Source organism: Chiloscyllium punctatum, chromosome 30 (genome assembly GCF_047496795.1).
Source record: "Chiloscyllium punctatum isolate Juve2018m chromosome 30, sChiPun1.3, whole genome shotgun sequence".
Lineage (NCBI taxonomy): Eukaryota > Metazoa > Chordata > Chondrichthyes > Orectolobiformes > Hemiscylliidae > Chiloscyllium > Chiloscyllium punctatum.
The window spans coordinates 23,589,433-23,613,623 of record NC_092768.1 but is presented as its reverse complement, the minus strand read 5'-3'; the positions used below and the strand labels follow the sequence as shown (position 1 = coordinate 23,613,623).

Genomic DNA, 24,191 nt, shown 5'->3' with positions numbered 1-24,191 from the left:
AAGTCCCACACAAGGACACAGCAAAAACAAGTGCCTTCAGAAATGATAGTAGTTTTTTAAAAAAGGACAAAAGGAAAAAGACATTTGCTGTGTTCAAAGTATCTGGATGCAAAAGATAAAATGTGATGACTTGTCACATCCGCTGAATTTCTTGTTGATGAAGCTGAATTTCTGACAGCAGCAGACTGATGATAAATGTCCAGTTTTGATTCCAGCAAACTTGGATTGAAATTCCTGAGAATTGGTCACAGTCAGGTTTCACCAAGAAATTCTCAAGAACAGGATTTCAGGTATCTGGAGCTTCGGGAGTATCTGCTTCATCCACTAACTGCTGGATCTGCAAAACTAAACTCTGGGTCAGAAGTCTAGAGGAGAAGCAATCAAACACAGATTACCATTCCACTCATTCCTTTTAATGTAAAAAAAAAGCTTCCCATTTTTAACAGGAGATTCCCGTCAGTGCACCTTCATAATTGCAGAGCTGAACTTACATTCTGACAGGTCCTTCACTGTTCAGAACAGTCTGACCATGGCAGACAATGCCCCAGTCTCACAGCAATTAGTTGCTGTATTCTGTAAGTTAAAGGTTTAGCAACATGGGCAGCCATTTTGACAGCTCCTATCAAAGGGTAAGTGCAGAATGTAAATGTGAGATTTGGGTGTCAGCGGGCCAAGTCTGACCAAAAATCATGCCATTTATTTTAATACTGATATAAACCTCTTTACGTTGACAATTTTTAAACTGTGTAGTACTGTTATAGGTTCCTGACATTTACCACTTATGTTCAAAGTTGACTAACAGACTCCTTCAACCTAGTGACCGACTCATACCAACAGACATAACTTTAATTTAATAAACCATCTCAAGGCATTCACAGAAACATTATAAGACAAAATATGACATTTAGCCACCTCAAAGAATATTAGATCAAATTCCCAAAAACTTTGTTAAAGAGAGAGATTTTAATATGTCTTTTAAACCCCATATCATCCATGATCTCATTGAATAGGTTCCAGGGCTGAATGAGCTGTTTCTGTCCCTAGGGCTGTAATAAATACTGGCCAGACAGCCACACCCACATTCCCCACATGAATAAATAAAATTCTGATGTGTTTGAGGACGAGACCCTACTAAGCCTTCACTAAATCAATCTTCTAGCAAGTACTTGCAGGAAGTGTAAACATAGTGACTGGACCCAAACCACAACAGTCACTCTGATAGAATCACCACAACATGGTGAAGCTCAATGAAAGCTCGAGAAATGTGGGATGTGGGGGAAATAATGTTACTTCTGCAATTCCATTTTACAAAATAAATGAGCTCACACCAGTGTGTAATTGTTTTAGCCAAGAGCTGAGTCAACAAGAATGGAAACGATGTGGAGGAAATGTAGAATTGTTTTTGTATTCGCTAAAATTGTATGTCAGAATGAGATGTGCCAGTAAAACAATGGTAGACATTATGGGCAAATAGATAAGATGTTGTGAGAGGATGACGTTAAGCTAGATACGCCTGTACAAACAGTAGGTATAAACATCTGCTTCCCACTTTTACAAAAACACAGGAACAAACCCCAATTAAAAGGGTCATAGGGGTCAGAACGGCCTCAGGAAAGGCACAGATGAAGGGGGTAGATAATGATGAAGAAAGAATATTCCTAACAATGACCTACAGCAGGATGAGGTCAAACAGCCTTGTGAGACCAGAAATAAGCATTTTGTCACAGACAAGGCCGGATAAGGCAAGAGATAAACAGGGGTAATGGGGGCCGGTCTTAGGGAAGTGGACGATGTAAGCAGGGAAGGAGCGATGTAAAACAAAAGACATCAAATCATATAAATATTATGTATGAATTGAATTTGGTGTGTGTATGTCCTCTACCTTATAGGCACTGGACATCTCACCCACTTGCAAGTGTAAAATAAAGGACACTGCTGATTCAGGTTTTGTCTCAGACTGCAATTATTGAAGTGAGTGAGCTTTGTTTCTCACAAGAAATCAAACTCTTCTTTCAATTCAAACTTTACAGCTTTTGCCCTCAGTTCAACAATTCCACACCAAGAGGGACTGGAGATTGGGAGGGAAGGGGGAATAGAGAGAACTGGGGAGGGAGGGGAGAGAAGTGAAAAGACATATAGATGAGAGGATGGTGAGAAAGGAGAGGGGAATGAAGAGGATGTTGAGGGAGGAGAAGAGGACAGAGGGGAAGTGAGATTGAGGATATTGGGGAGGATGGTGAGAGGAGAGGGCGGTAGAGAAGGGATAGGATAGGTAGCTGACAGTGGGGAGGAAGCTGAGAGAGGAGGGGAATGGAGAGGTGAGGGGAAGAGAAGTGGGAAGAGAATAGAGGAGAGTAGGGAAAGTGGTGATAGAAAAGGATGTTGTGAAACTTGAAAGGGTTCGAAAAAGACTTACAAGGGCATTGCCAGGGTTGGAGGATTTGAACTATAGGGAAAGGCTAAATAGGCTAGGTCTGTTTTCCCTGGAGCGTCAGAGGTTGAGGGGTAACCTTATAGAGGTTTATAAAATCATGAGGGGCATGGATAGGGTGAATGAACTTTTCCCTTGGGTGGGGAAATCCAGAACTAGAGGGCATAAGTTTAGAGTGAGAGGGGAAAGATACAAAAGAGTCCTAAGGGGCAACATTTTCACGCAGAGGGAGGTGTGTGTGTGGGGCATGGGCTGCCAGAAGAAGTGGTGGAGGTTAGTACAATTGCAATATTTAAAAGGCATCTGGATGGGTATATGAATAGGATGGGGTTAGAGGGATATGGGCCGGGTGCTGGCAGGTGGGACTAGATTGGGTTGGGATATCTGGTCGGTGTGGATGAGTTAGACCGAACAGTCTGTTTCCGTGCTGTACATCTCTATGACAAAGTTGAAAGGCAGGTTATGTAGAGAGGAGTCGGGAAGGTGATGAGAGAGGAGGGAGAAATGTGAGGGGAATGGGAAAGGATAGAGTGATTCAGCGTGGAAACAGAACCTTCAGTTTAACTTGTCCATGCCAACTATGTGTCCCAAACTGAAGCATTCCCATTGAGTTGTTTTTGGTCCATATCCCTCCAAACCTTTCCTATTCATGTAACTTTCCAAATATGATAACTGTACCCAAGTCTGACACTTCCTTTGGCAGTTCATTCCATATATGAACCAGGCCCTGTGTAAAAAAGTTGCCCTTCAGGTCCCTTTTGAACCTTTCTCCTCTCACCTTAAATCTGTGTTCCCTCATTTTGAACTACCGCATGCCATTATTCCCTCTTCACCTGATCTGTGCAGTTTCCCTGCAGTTACACATTTGGCCGAAGGACGGAGCAAAACCCAAAGAGTGAATTCAGTCAAAACCGAAAGTAACTTTTCTCAGCGAGGGGCTGCTGTTGTGAAAGTCTTTACTTTTTACAGATCTGTCGGGAAAAGGCGGAAAATGTTCGGTCAGATTGTGGGAAAGTAAGAGGTGAGTCCCAAATCCTCTTTAATTTCAGGAAGGGGGTCATTCCCAGTGGGATCGGGTGGATATTATTCCCGCTGAAAGATCCCAATCAAATCCAAGGAGTTGAACGGGGAGCCGCTGGGGATTGTCCAGGGAAAAGGTGCGAACTTTCTCCAATGTCTCTGATCAGCTGAACAGAGCCTGGAGCTGGCTCCTGTCAGTATAAGGGAACAGGAGGGAGAGGCAATCTGCAACATTAAAGTCTCAGGGTCAAACACAGAGACTGGAGACGGAAGGAAAAAGGAGGAACATAGTGAGGGCCATGAGACAGAACCTGACCCACTGGGGTTTTTATTTAGAGAGAAATAATTCAATCCTGGAGATAGTTAAGTGTTTACATCTCGGGGAACAAACCTTTAAAGCATGTTAATGTTCCGCATTTCTTCATCGACATTGCACCTTTGTTTAAGTCTTGTCTTTAAAGAGCTGGTGTAGCCATGATGGGCAGTATGGCCTCCTACAACATCATCATTGGGTCATTCAGTGAAGCACCAGCAGATCTATCCCTCTGTTGTCCTTTTCCTGAATCCCATCAGCCAGGATGGGGGTATGTGAGAAGTGGAGGGGATGATCTCAGATTGTGGAGACTCTGAGGTACAAACCTCCCAGGACATAGACATCATCATTATCTCCTGCTTGGATTCACTGTCAGTGTAAGGAGTGGTTAACATCTCTGACCAGTTTGTGGGCGGCATGGTGGCACAGTGGATAGCACTGCTGCCTCACAGCACCAGAGACTCGGGTTCAATTCCCGCCTCAGGCAACTGTCTGTGTGGAGTTTGTACACTCTCCCCGTGTCTGCGTGGGTTTCCTCCGGGTGCTCTGGTTTCCACCACAGCCCAAAAATGTGCAGGTTAGGTGAACTGGCCATGCTAAATTGCCCGTAGTGTTACATGAAGGGGTAAATGTAGGGGAATGGGTCTGGGTGGATGGTGGGTTGGTGTGGACTTGTTGGGCCGAAGGGCCTGTTTCCACACTGTAGGTAATCTAATCTAGTTCAAACTGCCCTCAGGATCCAAAACATCTCAAATTAAGAGCGAGGGCCATGTCCTTTGGAAAATGGCCTGAGAGATTGTTATCCTGTTCACTGTCAGGGCAGACAACTTGAAGGTGCAGGGATTTTTGTTGTTAGGAGGTGGGCTGTGTTTCCCCTGGAGGGTGAATTTATAAAATCAGGAAGGGCATGGATAGGGTAAATAAGCAAAGTCTTTTTGTTGTGGTCCAAAACCAGAGGGCATAGGTGTAAAGGGAGAGGGGAAAGATTTAAAAATGATCTGGGGGTAACTTTTTAATGCAGAGATTTTATTTGACTTGAAGTATTTATTGTCTCGTGTACCGAAGTACAGTAAAAAGCTTTTTTTACAAGCATTACAGGCAGATCATAGTAAACTAGGATGTACAGATCAGAAAGTTGTAGACAGAGGCATACAGATTACATTGCACAGGGTGCGCACTAGGCAACAGCATCGTTAGCAAGGTCAGCATTATTTGAGGCGAGAGAGTCCATGGTGTGAGTATGGAATGAGCTGTCAGAGAAAGTGGTGGAGGCTGGTACAATGACAACATTTAAAAGACATCTGGACAGGGATATGAATAGGAAAGGTTTAGAGGGATATGGACCAAATGATAGCAAATGGGAGTAGGACAGATTGGATGTATATGTAGTGCTGTTGAATTGGACTGAAGGGTCTATGTCTGTGCTGTCTGATTCTGTGACGAGCAAATTCATTTATGGTGTGACCCTTTGCAATTTTTCTCCATTTAAATAATATTCCGTTTCTCTATTCTTCCAACCAAAGTGTATAAACTGATTTTTCCCCACATTACAGTAGTCCTGCCATACCATATAGGGCGGCACGGTGGCACAGTGGTTAGCACTGCTGCCTCACAGCGCCAGAGACCTGGGTTCAATTCCCGCCTCAGGCGACTGACTGTGTGGAGTTTGCACATTCTCCCCGTGTCTGCTTGGGTTTCCTCCGGGTGCTCTGGTTTCCTCCCACAGTTCAAAAATGTGCAGGTCAGGTGAATTGGCCATGCTAAATTGCCTATAGTGTTAGCTAAGGGGTAAATGTAGGGGTATGGGTGGGTTGCGCTTCGGCGGGTCGGTGTGGACTTGTTGGGCCGAAGGGCCTGTTTCCACGCTGTAAGTAATCTAATCTAAAAACCTACGGGGGATATGTTCCAAGACCAACCACAGAAGCCTGAAACCATGGATCGGTACGACCCCATTCACTTAAATGGGAAATTTACCTTCCCGGCAGCCCCCTGGTCCCTGCTTCCAGAAGGTTCCCTGTAATATATTTGGGCCACGGTAAACTGAGGGTAACTGAAACTGCGGAAGGCGATTCCGCAGATATGGCTGTTGACCTGTACATTCCACCAGCCAAGATCTTGTCCACTCGCTAACCCTGTCTATATCCATGTGTAGTTTCTGTGTCATCCACTTCACTCTCACCTATTTTTGTATCAGTCACAAACTTGGAACATTACATTCACTTCCATCATCCAAATCATTTATATTTATCGTGAATAATTTTGGCCCAAATACTGACCTCTGTGACACTCCATTAGTTGCAGGTTGCCATCCAGAAAATGGGCCCCTTATCCCAATTCTCTGTCCAAATTTAAATTGGCCAATTCTCTATTCACGCTAATATACGACCTCCAATAAAAAAAAAGACATGAAAATATGTTTACTCATGAGAGTTTAGAAGAATTAGGGGTAGTCTTTCTGAAACAAGGAAAATTTGACAGGGCCTTGATTGGGTATGTGTTGAGTTGTTTCCAATAGTGGGGAAATCTCAAACAAGGGGACATAGTTAGAGGTATTACAAGATGTGCTTTTAAGAGGATTTGTTCTGTCATGTTTCTTTTGAAAGCTAGTGTTGTAAACTTGGAGCCATGGTCTCTGCTCTGAACCCAGCAATCTAGCTGTTTTTACTTGCTGCACCTCCATTTTAACGTTTTTGTGTTTCATGCACAAGAACACCCAGATCCTTCCTCATGGTATTTTTCTTTGGAGTCTCCTTCCATCTATGTAATTGTTTGCCTTTTTGATTGTTCCTCCCAAAGTGCATCACCTCATATTTTGCTACATTAAACTCCATCTGCCAAGTTTCAGTCCACTCATCAAACCTATCAATATTCCCCTGGAGATTTCTTATTTCCTCATCACAACGTATAATTTTGTCACCATTAGCAAATTTTGATTCATTATGCTGTGTCTCTTCCTGTGAGTCATTAATATGGGCAGTAAATAATTTGGGCTTGTAAGAATCCACTGATTAGTCTGTTCCAACCTAAAAAAAGACTCATGAAATCTGACTGTCTGTGTTTTGTGTGATCACCGAATCTTAATCCATGCTAATACATTACCCCAACACCTTGAACTTTGTGCAAGAATCAAGGATCTTATCAAATGTCTTCTGGAAATCCAAGTGAGCTCCTTTCACCAGTTCCCTTCAGCAACTCTCGTTGTTATATCGTCAAAGAACTCTCGAAAGTTTGTCAAGCGTAATTTCTCTTGCACAAAGCATGTTGACTGTTTGATTACGTTAAGCTTTTCTCAATCTTTTGCTATTTCTTCCTGAACAGTGGCATTTCCTGAATGGAAGACTAACTGACCAATGGTTTCCTGGTTTCTGTCTCCCTCCCTTCTTTAATGCACTATCATATAGAGTCAGACAGTCATAGAGATGTACAGCGTGGAAGCAGACCCTTCGGTCCAACTCTTCCATGCCGACCAGATATCTCAACCCAATCTAGTCCCAGCTGCTAGCACCTGGCCCATATCCCTCCAAACCCTTCCTATTCATATACCCATCCAGATGCCTTTTAAATGTTGCAATTGTACTAGCCTCCACCACTTCTCCTGGCAGCTCATTACATACATGTGCCAACCTCTGGGTGAAAAGTTGCCCCTTAAGTCTCTTTTACATCTTTCATCTCTCACCCGAAACCTATGCGCTCTAGTTCTGGACTCCCCCACCCCAGGGAAACACTTTTGACTATTTATCCTATCCATGCCCCTCATGATTTTATAAACCTCTATAATATCCCTCCTCAGCCTCCGACGCTCCAGGGAAAACAGCCCTAGCCTAGTCAACCTCTCCCAATAGCTCAAATCCTCCAACCATTGCAACATCCTTGTAAGTCTTTTCTGAACCCTTTCAAGTTTCACAACATCTTTCCGATAGGTAGGAGACCAGAATTGCATGCAATATTCCAACAGTGGCCTCACCAATGCCCTGTACAGTCGCAACATGACCTCTTAACTCCTGTACTCAATACTCTGACCAATAAAGGAAAGCATACCAAACGCCTTCTTCACTTCAAGGAACTATGAACCTGTACTCCAAGGTCTCTTTGTTGAGCAACACACCCGAGGACCTTACCATTAAGTGTATACTTCCTGGTAAGATTTGCTTTCCCAAAATGCAGCACCTCACATTTACCTAAATTGAACTCCATTTGCCACTCCTCAGCCCATTGGCCCATCTGATCAAGATCCCATTGTAATCTGCCCCTCTTTGCTGTCCACTACACCTCAATTTTGGTGTCATCTGGAAAATTAATAACTATACCTCTAATGCTCGCATCCAAATCATTTATATAAATGATAAAAAGTACTGGACCCAACACCGATCCTTGTAGCACACCACTGGTCACAGGCCTCCAGTCTGAAAAGCAACACTCCACCAACACCCCCTTCTGTTCTTAGCTTTGAAGCAGTTCTGTATCAAAATGGCTAGTCCTCCCTGTATTACATGGAATACAACCTTGCTAACCAATCTCCCATGGGGAATTTTGTGGAACGTTTTTACTGAAATCCAGATGGATCACATCTACCCCACTGCTGTCATCAGTCCTCTTTGTTACTTCTTCAAAAAACTCAATCAAATCTGCTGGAAACATCCTGGATTCCAGTGAATTCTGGAATATTTTAACTAATGCCCCCACTCTCTCTGCAGTAACTTCCTTTAAAACTGCTGGATGCAGGCCATCAGGGCCTGGTGATCTGCCTACCTTTAGTCCCATTGGTTTGTTAAGTACTTTGGCTGTCATGATAAAGATTGTGACGAGACATTTTCTCTCATCAGTAACTAACTGATCTGATATCTTTGGGATGTTTTGTAGTGTTCTCCACCATGAAGACTGATATTAAATATTGATTTAAAATACAATTATTTTCTGGTCCCAGTGCCTCATGAATCAAAACCCATTTCTTCCACACCAATCTTTAAGGTCTCTCTATTCTTGCTTACATTATTGCAATTTACATGTCAGGTTGTAGTCTGGACATCATTAACTTTGTGGTTTTTCTGTTGAACTTTGCCCTGAGCTGTTCATAATCTCTCAGCATAATCTCTTTCCTCATTCTGCCTATGTCATTGGTATGTTTGTGGACAATGCTAACTGGATCTTTCCCCTCCCACATCAAATAATTCTCCAACCCAGAAGGGATGTCCTTAATCTTGGCACCAGACAGGCAACAGCGCCTATGGGACATCCTATCATCGCTGCAGAGAAGTGTATCTATTCCCCTAACTCTGTCAGTCCCCTATTACCACTACATTTCTCTATTCTTCCCCCATCAGGCTGGTGGGGGGTCAGTTCACTTTCCCTCCCTTCAGTCTGTGCCCTCATTCAGACTGTACCTTAGGGACAAGGGACTGGCTAAGGCTCCTGTGAAGCTGAATTCTGGATCCCAAAACCTGCCTCAATCACAGTCACATTGCCCTGGTCCTGACCATGGACTACGTTTAATGTAGTTAAACTAAGAGCTGTTCAGGTACTGCTCCCCCTTCCTGATGGTTCACAGTATCAGCAGCTCATCAGCTCTGAGTCAAAGTTCTATGAGTAACCAACACTTGCCACGGATATGGTCACTGTGGGTGACACTGGCATCACCAGTTCCCACATATTACAGCTGCAACACATGATCTGCCCAGGTTTCTCTCTTCTCTTCTCTTACATAAGAGCACAACGTAAGAACTAGAAGCAGGAGTAGACCATCTAGCCCTTCAAACCTGCTCCGCCATCAGTAAGATCATGGCTGATCTTTTCGTGGACTCAGCTCCACTTCCCCACTCACTCACCATAACCTTTAATTCATTTACTGTTCAAAAAAATTACCTATCATAGCTTTAAAAACATTTTCTGAGGAAGACTCAACGACTTCACTGGGCAGGGAATTCCATAGATTCACAATCCTCTGGTAAAAAAATTCCTTTTCAATTCCAGCCTAAATCTGCTTGCCCTCATTTTGAGGCGATGCCCTCTTGTCCCAGTTTAACCCACCAGTTTAAAAGATCCTCTACTTCCATCTTATCTATTGCCTTCATAATTTTATATGTTTCGATAAGATACCCCCTCATTCTTCTAAATTCCAATGAATATAATCCCCAGTCTACTCAGTCCCTCCTCATAAGCCAACCCCCTCAAATCCAGACTCAATCTAGTGAACCTCGTCTGCACCCCCTCCAGTGTTAGTACATCTTTTCTCAAGTAATGAGGCCAAAACATGCACACTATACTCTAAGTGTGGCCTCACCAGCACCCTATTCGGCTGCAACATAACCTCCCTGCTTTTAAACTCATTCCCTTTAGCAATGAAGGACAAAATTCCATGTGCCTTCTTAATTACCTGTTGTACCCACAGACCAACCTTCTGTGATTCATGCACAAGGACACCCAGGTCCCTCTACAGAGCAGCGTACTGCAATTTCTTTCCATTCAAGTAATAATCCTTTTTATTGTTATTCCTACTAAAATGGATGACTTCACATTTATTACAATTATACTCCATCTGCCAGACCTTTGCTCACTAAACTTCAACTATGTATGTCCCTTTGCAAAGTTTCACAGTCATAGGTCATAGAAATGTACAGCACAGAAACAGACCCCTCGGTCCAACTCTGCTCCACCACTCATCTTAGTATCATTCGCAAACGTTAACACAATACACATGATCCCCAACCCCTAACTATCAGTGTACATTGTGAATAATTGCAGTCCTAACACCACGAGTCACTGATCGCAACCCGAATATCACCCACTTCTTCCTACTCTTTCCTTCCTGTTTGTTAACCAATCCTCTATTTTCTGTTCGATTTATTCATTTATAAAATTAAATTCAATATTAAATAGTTTAAAAGTGCATTTCCTAATTACACATTTTTGCATTTCATAATCTCTCCTGATTTAAACATCTTGGCAAATTAAAAGAAACATGGAGGAAATCCCCAGATGTCACTGACCCATTTTCCTGTGATGTTGTAAATTAGATTACTTACAGTGTGGAAACAGGCCCTTCGGCCCAACAAGTCCACACCGACTCACCGAAGCGCAACCCAATTCAAACCCATTCCCCGATATGCAATTCAGCATGGCCAACTCACCTAACCTGCACATGTTTGGACTGTGGGAGGAAACCGAAGCAAACCCACACAGACACGGGGAGAATGTGCAAACTCCACACAAGTCAGTCACCTGAGGCGGGAATTAAAGGCGGGACTCTGATGCTGTAAGGCAGCAGTGCGAACCACTGTGCCACCGTGCTTCAGATGGGACAGCTAGGATCAGGTTAAAGAGGTACTCTGAGCCACTCCGACTCATACAGATCCACGCGCCCAGCCTGTTAGAGAATGACACTGACATGCCCCACACTCCTCCCAGTCTGTTACACAGCGACACTGACCTGGTGCACACTCCTCCCAGTCTGTTACACAGTGACACTGACCTGGTGCACACTCCTCCCAGTCTGTTACACAGTGACACTGACCTGGTGCACACTCCTCCCAGTCTGTTACACAGTGACACTGACCTGCCCCACTCTCCTCCCAGTCTGTTACACAGTGACACTGACCTGGTGCACACTCCTCCCAGTCTGTTACACAGTGACACTGACCTGCCACACACTCCTCCCAGTCTGTTACACAGCGACACTGACCTGGTGCACACTCCTCCCAGTCTGTTACACAGTGACACTGACCTGCCACACACTCCTCCCAGTCTGTTACACAGCGACACTGACCTGGTGCACACTCCTCCCAGTCTGTTACACAGTGATACTAACCTGCCCCACACTCCTCCCAGTCTGTTACACAGCGACACTGACCTGGTGCACACTCCTCCCAGTCTGTTACACAGTGACACTGACCTGCCACACACTCCTCCCAGTCTGTTACACAGTGACACTGACCTGGTGCACACTCCTCCCAGTCTGTTACACAGTGACACTGACCTTCCCCACTCTCCTCCCAGTCTGTTACACAGTGACACTGACCTGCCGCACACTCCTCCCAGTCTGTTACACAGTGACACTGACCTGGTGCACACTCCTCCCAGTCTGTTACACAGTGACACTGACCTGCCCCACACTCCTCCCAGTCTGTTACACAGTGACACTGACCTGGTGCACACTCCTCCCAGTCTGTTACACAGTGACACTGACCTGGTGCACACTCCCCCCAGCCTGTAAAACAGTGACACTGACCTGGTGCACACTCCTCCCAGTCTGTTACACAGTGACACTGACCTGGTGCATACTCCTCCCAGTCTGTTACACAGTGACACTGACCTGCTGCACACTCCTCCCAGCCTGTAAAACAGTGACACTGACCTGGTGCACACTCCTCCCAGTCTGTTACACAGTGACACTGACCTGCCGCACACTCCTCTCAGTCTGTTACACAGTGACACTGACCTGGTGCACACTCCTCCCAGTCTGTTACACAGTGACACTGACCTGCCCCACACTCCTCCCAGTCTGTTACACAGTGACACTGACCTGGTACACACTCCTCTCAGTCTGTTACACAGTGACACTGACCTGGTGCACACTCCTCCCAGTCTGTTACACAGTGACACTGACCTGGTGCACACTCCTCCCAGTCTGTTACACAGTGACACTGACCTGGTGCACACTCCTCTCAGTCTGTTACACAGTGACACTGACCTGGTACACACTCCTCTCAGTCTGTTACACAGTGACACTGACCTGGTGCACACTCCTCCCAGTCTGTTACACAGTGACACTGACCTGGTGCACACTCCTCCCAGTCTGTTACACAGTGACACTGACCTGCCGCACACTCCTCCCAGTCTGTTACTCAGTAACACTGACCTGGTGCACACTCCTCCCAGTCTGTGACACAGTGACACTGACCTGGTGCACACTCCTCCCAGTCTGTTACACAGTGACACTGACCTGGTGCACACTCCTCCCAGTCTGTTACACAGTGACACTGACCTGGTGCACACTCCTCACAGTCTGTTACACAGTGACACTGACCTGGTGAACACTCCTCCCAGTCTGTTACACAGTGACACTGACCTGGTGCACACTCCTCCCAGTCTGTTACACCGTGACACTGACCTGGTGCACACTCCTCCCAGTCTGTTACACAGTGACACTGACCTGCCTCACACTCCTCCCAGTCTGTTACACAGTGACACTGACCTGGTGCACACTCCTCCCAGTCTGTTACACAGTGACACTGACCTGGTGCACACTCCTCCCAGTCTGTTACACAGTGACACTGACCTGGTGCACACTCCTCCCAGTCTGTTACACAGTGACACTGACCTGGTGCACACTCCTCCCAGTCTGTTACACGGTCACACTGACCTGGTGCACACTCCTCCCAGTCTGTTACACAGTGACACTGACCTGGTGCACACTCCTCCCAGTCTGTTACACAGTGACACTGACCTGGTGCACACTCCTCCCAGTCTGTTACACAGTGACACTGACCTGGTGCACACTCCTCCCAGTCTGTTACACGGTCACACTGACCTGCCGCACACTCCTCCCAGTCTGTTACACGGTGACACGGACCTGGTGCACACTCCTCCCAGTCTGTTACACAGTGACACTGACCTGGTGCACACTCCTCCCAGTCTGTTACACAGTGACACTGACCTGGTGCACACTCCTCCCAGTCTGTTACACAGTGACACTGACCTGCCGCACACTCCTCCCAGTCTGTTACACAGTGACACTGACCTGCCTCACACTCCTCCCAGTCTGTTACACCGTGACACTGACCTGGTGCACACTCCTCCCAGTCTGTTACACAGTGACACTGACCTGGTGCACACTCCTCCCAGTCTGTTACACAGTGACACTGACCTGCCGCACACTCCTCCCAGTCTGTTACACAGTGACACTGACCTGGTGCACACTCCCCCCAGCCTGTAAAACAGTGACACTGACTTGGTGCACACTCCTCCCAGTCTGTTACACAGTGACACTGACCTGCCGCACACTCCTCCAGTCTGTTACACAGTGACACTGACCTGGTGCACACTCCTCCCAGTCTGTTACACAGTGACACTGACCTGCCCCACACTCCTCCCAGTCTGTTACACAGTGACACTGACCTGGTGCACACTCCTCCCAGTCTGTTACACAGTGACACTGACCTGGTGCACACTCCCCCCAGCCTGTTACACAGTGACACTGACCTGGTGCACACTCCCCCCAGCCTGTAAAACAGTGACACTGACCTGGTGCACAGTCCTCCCAGTCTGTTACACAGTGACACTGACCTGGTGCACACTCCCCCCAGCCTGTTACACAGTGACACTGACCTGGTGCACACTCCCCCCAGCCTGTAAAACAGTGACACTGACCTGGTGCACACTCTTCCCAGTCTGTTACACAGTGACACTGACCTGCTGCACACTCCTCCCAGCCTGTAAAACAGTGACACTTACCTGGTGCACACTCCTCCCAGTCTGTTACACAGTGACACTGACCTGGTGCACACTCCTCCCAGTCTGTTACACAGTGAAACTGACCTGCTGCACACTCCTCCAGTCTGTTACACAGTGACACTGACCTGGTGCACACTCCTCCCAGTCTGTTACACAGTGACACTGACCTGGTGCACACTCCTCCCAGTCTGTTACACAGTGACACTGACCTGGTGCACACTCCTCCCAGTCTGTTACACAGTGACACTGACCTGGTGCACACTCCTCCCAGTCTGTTACACAGTGACACTGACCTGGTGCACACTCCTCCCAGTCTGTTACACAGTGACACTGACCTGGTGCACACTCCTCCCAGTCTTACACAGTGACACTGACCTGGTGCACACTCCTCCCAGTCTGTTACACAGTGACACTGACCTGGTGCACACTCCTCCCAGTCTGTTACACAGTGACACTGACCTGGTGCACAGTCCTCCCAGTCTCTTACACCGTGACACTGACCTGCCCCACACTCCTCCCAGTCTGTTACACAGTGACACTGACCTGGTACACACTCCTCCCAGTCTGTTACACAGTGACACTGACCTGCCTCACACTCCTCCCAGTCTGTTACACAGTGACACTGACCTGGTGCACACTCCTCCCAGTCTGTTACACCGTGACACTGACCTGGGGCACACTCCTCCCAGTCTGTTACACAGTGACACTGACCTGGTGCACACTCCTCCCAGTCTGTTACACAGTGACACTGACCTGGTGCACACTCCTCCCAGTCTGTTACACAGTGACACTGACCTGGTGCACACTCCTCCCAGTCTGTTACACAGTGACACTGACCTGGTGCACACTCCTCCCAGTCTGTTACACAGTGACACTGACCTGGTGCACACTCCTCCCAGTCTGTTACACAGTGAATCTGACCTGCTGCACACTCCTCCCAGTCTGTTACACAGTGATACTGACCTGCTGCACACTCCTCCCAGTCTGTTACACAGTGATACTGACCTGGTGCACACTCCTCCCAGTCTGTTACACAGTGACACTGACCTGGTGCACACTCCTCCCAGTCTGTTACACAGTGACACTGACCTGCCGCACACTCCTCCCAGTCTGTTACACAGTGACACTGACCTGGTGCACACTCCTCCCAGTCTGTTACACAGTGACACTGACCTGGTGCACACTCCTCCCAGTCTGTTACACAGTGACACTGACCTGGTGCACACTCCTCCCAGTCTGTTACACAGTGACACTGACCTGGTGCACACTCCCCCCAGTCTGTTACACAGTGACACTGACCTGGTGCACACTCCTCCCAGTCTGTTACACAGTGACACTGACCTGGTGCACACTCCTCCCAGTCTGTTACACAGTGATACTGACCTGGTGCACACTCCTCCCAGTCTGTTACACAGTGACACTGACCTGGTGCACACTTCTCCCAGTCTGTTACACAGTGACACTGACCTGGTGCACACTCCTCCCAGTCTGTTACACAGTGATACTGACCTGGTGCACACTCCTCCCAGTCTGTTACACAGCGACACTGACCTGGTGCACACTCCTCCCAGTCTGTTACACAGTGATACTGACCTGCCGCACACTCCTCCCAGTCTGTTACACAGTGACACTGACCTGCCGCACACTCCTCCCAGTCTGTTACACAGTGACACTGACCTGGTGCACACTCCTCCCAGTCTGTTACACAGTGACACTGACCTGGTGCACACTCCTCCCAGTCTGTTACACAGTGACACTGACCTGGTGCACACTCCTCCCAGTCTGTTACACAGTGACACTGACCTGGTGCACACTCCCCCCAGTCTGTTACACAGTGACACTGACCTGGTGCACACTCCTCCCAGTCTGTTACACAGTGACACTGACCTGCCGCACACTCCTCCCAGTCTGTTACACAGTGATACTGACCTGGTGCACACTCCTCCCAGTCTGTTACACAGTGACACTGACCTGGTGCACACTTCTCCCAGTCTGTTACACAGTGACACTGACCTGGTGCACACTCCTCCCAGTCTGTTACACAGTGATACTGACCTGGTGCACACTCCTCCCAGTCTGTTACACAGCGACACTGACCTGGTGCACACTCCTCCCAGTCTGTTACACAGTGATACTGACCTGCCGCACACTCCTCCCAGTCTGTTACACAGTGACACTGACCTGCCGCACACTCCTCCCAGTCTGTTACACAGTGATACTGACCTGGTGCACACTCCTCCCAGTCTGTTACGCAGTGATACTGACCTGGTGCACACTCCTCCCAGTCTGTTACACAGTGACACTGACCTGGTGCACACTCCTCCCAGTCTGTTACACAGTGACACTGACCTGCCTCACACTCCTCCCAGTCTGTTACACGGTGACACTGACCTGGTGCACACTCCTCCCAGTCTGTTACACAGTGACACTGACCTGGTGCACACTCCTCCCAGTCTGTTACACAGTGACACTGACCTGGTGCACACTCCCCCCAGCCTGTAAAACAGTGACACTGACCTGGTGCACACTCCTCCCAGTCTGTTACACAGTGACACTGACCTGGTGCATACTCCTCCCAGTCTGTTACACAGTGACACTGACCTGCTGCACACTCCTCCCAGCCTGTAAAACAGTGACACTGACCTGGTGCACACTCCTCCCAGTCTGTTACACAGTGACACTGACCTGCCGCACACTCCTCTCAGTCTGTTACACAGTGACACTGACCTGGTGCACACTCCTCCCAGTCTGTTACACAGTGACACTGACCTGCCCCACACTCCTCCCAGTCTGTTACACAGTGACACTGACCTGGTACACACTCCTCTCAGTCTGTTACACAGTGACACTGACCTGGTGCACACTCCTCCCAGTCTGTTACACAGTGACACTGACCTGGTGCACACTCCTCCCAGTCTGTTACACAGTGACACTGACCTGGTGCACACTCCTCCCAGTCTATTACACAGTGACACTGACCTGGTACACACTCCTCCCAGTCTGTTACACAGTGACACTGACCTGGTGCACACTCCTCCCAGTCTGTTACACAGTGACACTGACCTGCCGCACACTCCTCCCAGTCTGTTACTCAGTACCACTGACCTGGTGCACACTCCTCCCAGTCTGTTACACAGTGACACTGACCTGCCCCACACTCCTCCCAGTCTGTTACACAGTGACACTGACCTGGTGCACACTCCTCCCAGTCTGTTACACAGTGACACTGACCTGGTACACACTCCTCTCAGTCTGTTACACAGTGACACTGACCTGGTGCACACTCCTCCCAGTCTGTTACACAGTGACACTGACCTGCTGAACACTCCTCCCAGTCTGTTACACAGTGACACTGACCTGGTACACACTCCTCTCAGTCTGTTACACAGTGACACTGACCTGGTGCACACTCCTCCCAGTCTGTTACACAGTGACACTGACCTGGTGCACACTCCTCCCAGTCTGTTACACAGTGACACTGACCTGCCGCACACTCCTCCCAGTCTGTTACTCAGTAACACTGACCTGGTGCACACTCCTCCCAGTCTGTGACACAGTGACACTGACCTGGTGCACACTCCTCCCAGTCTGTTACACAGTGACACTGACCTGGTGCACACTCCTCCCAGTCTGTTACACAGTGACACTGACCTGGTGCACACTCCTCACAGTCTGTTACACAGTGACACTGACCTGGTGAACACTCCTCCCAGTCTGTTACACAGTGACACTGACCTGGTGCACACTCCTCCCAGTCTGTTACACCGTGACACTGACCTGGTGCACACTCCTCCCAGTCTGTTACACAGTGACACTGACCTGCCTCACACTCCTCCCAGTCTGTTACACAGTGACACTGACCTGGTGCACACTCCTCCCAGTCTGTTACACAGTGACACTGACCTGGTGCACACTCCTCCCAGTCTGTTACACAGTGACACTGACCTGGTGCACACTCCTCCCAGTCTGTTACACAGTGACACTGACCTGGTGCACACTCCTCCCAGTCTGTTACACGGTCACACTGACCTGGTGCACACTCCTCCCAGTCTGTTACACAGTGACACTGACCTGGTGCACACTCCTCCCAGTCTGTTACACAGTGACACTGACCTGGTGCACACTCCTCCCAGTCTGTTACACAGTGACACTGACCTGGTGCACACTCCTCCCAGTCTGTTACACGGTCACACTGACCTGCCGCACACTCCTCCCAGTCTGTTACACGGTGACACGGACCTGGTGCACACTCCTCCCAGTCTGTTACACAGTGACACTGACCTGGTGCACACTCCTCCCAGTCTGTTACACAGTGACACTGACCTGGTGCACACTCCTCCCAGTCTGTTACACAGTGACACTGACCTGCCGCACACTCCTCCCAGTCTGTTACACAGTGACACTGACCTGCCTCACACTCCTCCCAGTCTGTTACACCGTGACACTGACCTGGTGCACACTCCTCCCAGTCTGTTACACAGTGACACTGACCTGGTGCACACTCCTCCCAGTCTGTTACACAGTGACACTGACCTGCCGCACACTCCTCCCAGTCTGTTACACAGTGACACTGACCTGGTGCACACTCCCCCCAGCCTGTAAAACAGTGACACTGACTTGGTGCACACTCCTCCCAGTCTGTTACACAGTGACACTGACCTGCCGCACACTCCTCCAGTCTGTTACACAGTGACACTGACCTGGTGCACACTCCTCCCAGTCTGTTACACAGTGACACTGACCTGCCCCACACTCCTCCCAGTCTGTTACACAGTGACACTGACCTGGTGCACACTCCTCCCAGTCTGTTACACAGTGACACTGACCTGGTGCACACTCCCCCCAGCCTGTTACACAGTGACACTGACCTGGTGCACACTCCCCCCAGCCTGTAAAACAGTGACACTGACCTGGTGCACAGTCCTCCCAGTCTGTTACACAGTGACACTGACCTGGTGCACACTCCCCCCAGCCTGTTACACAGTGACACTGACCTGGTGCACACTCCCCCCAGCCTGTAAAACAGTGACACTGACCTGGTGCACACTCTTCCCAGTCTGTTACACAGTGACACTGACCTGCTGCACACTCCTCCCAGCCTGTAAAACAGTGACACTTACCTGGTGCACACTCCTCCCAGTCTGTTACACAGTGACACTGACCTGGTGCACACTCCTCCCAGTCTGTTACACAGTGAAACTGACCTGCTGCACACTCCTCCAGTCTGTTACACAGTGACACTGACCTGGTGCACACTCCTCCCAGTCTGTTACACAGTGACACTGACCTGGTGCACACTCCTCCCAGTCTGTTACACAGTGACACTGACCTGGTGCACACTCCTCCCAGTCTGTTACACAGTGACACTGACCTGGTGCACACTCCTCCCAGTCTGTTACACAGTGACACTGACCTGGTGCACACTCCTCCCAGTCTGTTACACAGTGACACTGACCTGGTGCACACTCCTCCCAGTCTTACACAGTGACACTGACCTGGTGCACACTCCTCCCAGTCTGTTACACAGTGACACTGACCTGGTGCACACTCCTCCCAGTCTGTTACACAGTGACACTGACCTGGTGCACAGTCCTCCCAGTCTCTTACACCGTGACACTGACCTGCCCCACACTCCTCCCAGTCTGTTACACAGTGACACTGACCTGGTACACACTCCTCCCAGTCTGTTACACAGTGACACTGACCTGCCTCACACTCCTCCCAGTCTGTTACACAGTGACACTGACCTGGTGCACACTCCTCCCAGTCTGTTACACCGTGACACTGACCTGGGGCACACTCCTCCCAGTCTGTTACACAGTGACACTGACCTGGTGCACACTCCTCCCAGTCTGTTACACAGTGACACTGACCTGGTGCACACTCCTCCCAGTCTGTTACACAGTGACACTGACCTGGTGCACACTCCTCCCAGTCTGTTACACAGTGACACTGACCTGGTGCACACTCCTCCCAGTCTGTTACACAGTGACACTGACCTGGTGCACACTCCTCCCAGTCTGTTACACAGTGAATCTGACCTGCTGCACACTCCTCCCAGTCTGTTACACAGTGATACTGACCTGCTGCACACTCCTCCCAGTCTGTTACACAGTGATACTGACCTGGTGCACACTCCTCCCAGTCTGTTACACAGTGACACTGACCTGGTGCACACTCCTCCCAGTCTGTTACACAGTGACACTGACCTGCCGCACACTCCTCCCAGTCTGTTACACAGTGACACTGACCTGGTGCACACTCCTCCCAGTCTGTTACACAGTGACACTGACCTGGTGCACACTCCTCCCAGTCTGTTACACAGTGACACTGACCTGGTGCACACTCCTCCCAGTCTGTTACACAGTGACACTGACCTGGTGCACACTCCCCCCAGTCTGTTACACAGTGACACTGACCTGGTGCACACTCCTCCCAGTCTGTTACACAGTGACACTGACCTGGTGCACACTCCTCCCAGTCTGTTACACAGTGATACTGACCTGGTGCACACTCCTCCCAGTCTGTTACACAGTGACACTGACCTGGTGCACACTTCTCCCAGTCTGTTACACAGTGACACTGACCTGGTGCACACTCCTCCCAGTCTGTTACACAGTGATACTGACCTGGTGCACACTCCTCCCAGTCTGTTACACAGCGACACTGACCTGGTGCACACTCCTCCCAGTCTGTTACACAGTGATACTGACCTGCCGCACACTCCTCCCAGTCTGTTACACAGTGACACTGACCTGCCGCACACTCCTCCCAGTCTGTTACACAGTGACACTGACCTGGTGCACACTCCTCCCAGTCTGTTACACAGTGACACTGACCTGGTGCACACTCCTCCCAGTCTGTTACACAGTGACACTGACCTGGTGCACACTCCTCCCAGTCTGTTACACAGTGACACTGACCTGGTGCACACTCCCCCCAGTCTGTTACACAGTGACACTGACCTGGTGCACACTCCTCCCAGTCTGTTACACAGTGACACTGACCTGCCGCACACTCCTCCCAGTCTGTTACACAGTGATACTGACCTGGTGCACACTCCTCCCAGTCTGTTACACAGTGACACTGACCTGGTGCACACTTCTCCCAGTCTGTTACACAGTGACACTGACCTGGTGCACACTCCTCCCAGTCTGTTACACAGTGATACTGACCTGGTGCACACTCCTCCCAGTCTGTTACACAGCGACACTGACCTGGTGCACACTCCTCCCAGTCTGTTACACAGTGATACTGACCTGCCGCACACTCCTCCCAGTCTGTTACACAGTGACACTGACCTGCCGCACACTCCTCCCAGTCTGTTACACAGTGATACTGACCTGGTGCACACTCCTCCCAGTCTGTTACGCAGTGATACTGACCTGGTGCACACTCCTCCCAGTCTGTTACACAGTGACACTGACCTGGTGCACACTCCTCCCAGTCTGTTACACAGTGACACTGACCTGCCTCACACTCCTCCCAGTCTGTTACACGGTGACACTGACCTGGTGCACACTCCTCCCAGTCTGTTACACGGTGACACTGACCTTGAGCACACTCCTCCCAGTCTGTTACACAGTGACACTAACCTGGTGCACACTCCTCCCAGTCTGTTACACAGTGACACTGACCTGGTGCACACTCCTCCCAGTCTGTTACACGGTGACACTGACCTGGAGCACACTCCTCCCAGTCTGTTACACAGTGACACTGACCTGGTGCACACTCCTCCCAGTCTGTTACACAGTGACACTGACCTGGTGCACACTCCTCCCAGTCTGTTACACGGTGACACTGACCTGGTGCACACTCCTCCCCGTCTGTTACACAGTGACACTGACCTGCCTCACACTCCTCCCAATCTGTTACACAGTGACACTGACCTGGTGCACACTCCTCCCAGTCTGTTACACAGTGACACTGACCTGGGGCACACTCCTCACAGTCTGTTACACAGTGACACTGACCTGGTGCACACTCCTCCCAGTCTGTTACACAGTGACACTGACCTGGTGCACACTCCTCACAGTCTGTTACACAGTGACACTGACCTGCCCCACTCTCCTCCCAGTCTGTTACACAGTGACACTGACCTGGTGCTCACTCCTCCCAGTCTGTTACACAGTGACACTAACCTGCCGCACACTCCTCCCAGTCTGTTACACAGTGACACTGACCTGGTGCACACTCCTCCCAGTCTGTTACACAGTGACACTAACCTGCCGCACACTCCTCCAAGTCTGTTACACAGTGACACTGACCTGGTGCACACTCCTCCCAGTCTGTTACACAGTGACACTGACCTGGTGCACACTTCTCCCAGTCTGTTACACAGTGACACTGACCTGGTACACACTCCTCCCAGTCTGTTACACAGTGACACTGACCTGCCTCACACTCCTCCCAGTCTGTTACACAGTGACACTGACCTGGTGCACACTCCTCCCAGCCTGTTACACAGTGACACTGACCTGGTGCACAATCCTCCCAGTCTGTTACACAGTGACACTGACCTGCCCCACTCTCCTCCCAGTCTGTTACACAGTGACACTGACCTGGTGCACACTCCTCCCAGTCTGTTACACAGTGACACTGACCTGCCCCACTCTCCTCCCAGTCTGTTACACAGTGACACTGACCTGCCGCACACTCCTCCCAGTCTGTTACACAGTGACACTGACCTGGTGCACACTCCTCCCAGTCTGTTACACAGTGACACTGACCTGGTGCACACTCCTCCCAGTCTGTTACACAGTGACACTGACCTGGTGCACACTCCTCCCAGTCTATTACACAGTGACACTGACCTGGTACAGACTCCTCCCAGTCTGTTACACAGTGACACTGACCTGGTGCACACTCCTCCCAGTCTGTTACACAGTGATACTGACCTGGTGCACACTCCTCCCAGTCTGTTACACAGTGACACTGACCTGCCGCACACCCCTCCCAGTCTGTTACACAGTGAAACTGACCTGGAGCACACTCCTCCCAGTCTGTTACACAGTGACACTGACCTGGTGCACACTCCTCCCAGTCTGTTACACAGTGACACTGACCTGGTGCACACTCCTCCCAGTCTGTTACACAGTGACACTGACCTGGTGCACACTCCTCCCAGACTGTTACACAGTGACACTGCCCTGGTGCACACTCCTCCCAGTCCATTACACAGTGACACTGACCTGGTGCACACTCCTCCCAGTCTGTTACACAGTGACACTGACCTGCCGCACACTCCTCCCAGTCTGTTACACAGTGACACTGACCTGGAGCACACTCCTCCCAGTCTGTTACACAGTGACACTGACCTGCCCCACTCTCCTCCCAGTCTGTTACACAGTGACACTGACCTGGTGCACACTCCTCCCAGTCTGTTACACAGTGACACTGACCTGGTGCACACTCCTCCCAGTCTGTTACACAGTGAAACTGACCTGCCGCACACTCCTCCCAGTCTGTTACACAGTGACACTGACCTGGTGCACACTCCTCCCAGTCTGTTACACATTGACACTGACCTGCTGCACACTCCTCCCAGTCTGTTACACTGTGACACTGACCTGGTGCCCACTCCTCCCAGTCTGTTACACAGTGACACTGACCTGCCGGACACTCCTCTCAGTCAGTTACACAGTGACACTTACCTGGTGCACACTCCTCCCATTCTGTTACACAGTGACACTGACCTGGTGCACACTCCTCCCAGTCTGTTACACAGTGACACTGACCTGGTGCACACTCCTCCCAGTCTGTTACACAGTGACACTGACCTGGTGCACACTCCTCCCAGTCTGTTCCACAGTGACACTGACCTGGTGCACACTTCTCCCAGTCTGTTACACTGTGACATTGACCTGGTGCACACTCCTCCCAGTCTGTTACACAGTGACACTGACCTGCCCCACTCTCCACCCAGTCTGTTACACAGTGACACTGACCTGGTGCACACTCCCCCCAGTCTGTTACACAGTG

General features: G+C 49.6%; 2 protein-coding genes across 3 annotated transcripts in view; one reads left to right on the top strand and one right to left on the bottom strand.

Moving 5' to 3' along the window:
* LOC140455111 (butyrophilin subfamily 3 member A2-like) overlaps positions 1-24,191 on the bottom strand; it is a 307,710-nt gene that overhangs the window by 60,573 nt on the left and 222,946 nt on the right. The gene's annotated exons all lie outside the window — the stretch shown is intronic.
* The window catches only part of LOC140455285 (butyrophilin subfamily 1 member A1-like), a 100,522-nt gene continuing 79,661 nt past the window's right edge, over positions 3,331-24,191 (top strand). For both annotated transcript variants that reach the window (XM_072550030.1, XM_072550029.1), the window contains exon 1: positions 3,331-3,452. The gene's annotated coding sequence lies outside the window, so the exon portion shown is untranslated. The remainder of the gene's footprint in view (positions 3,453-24,191) is intronic.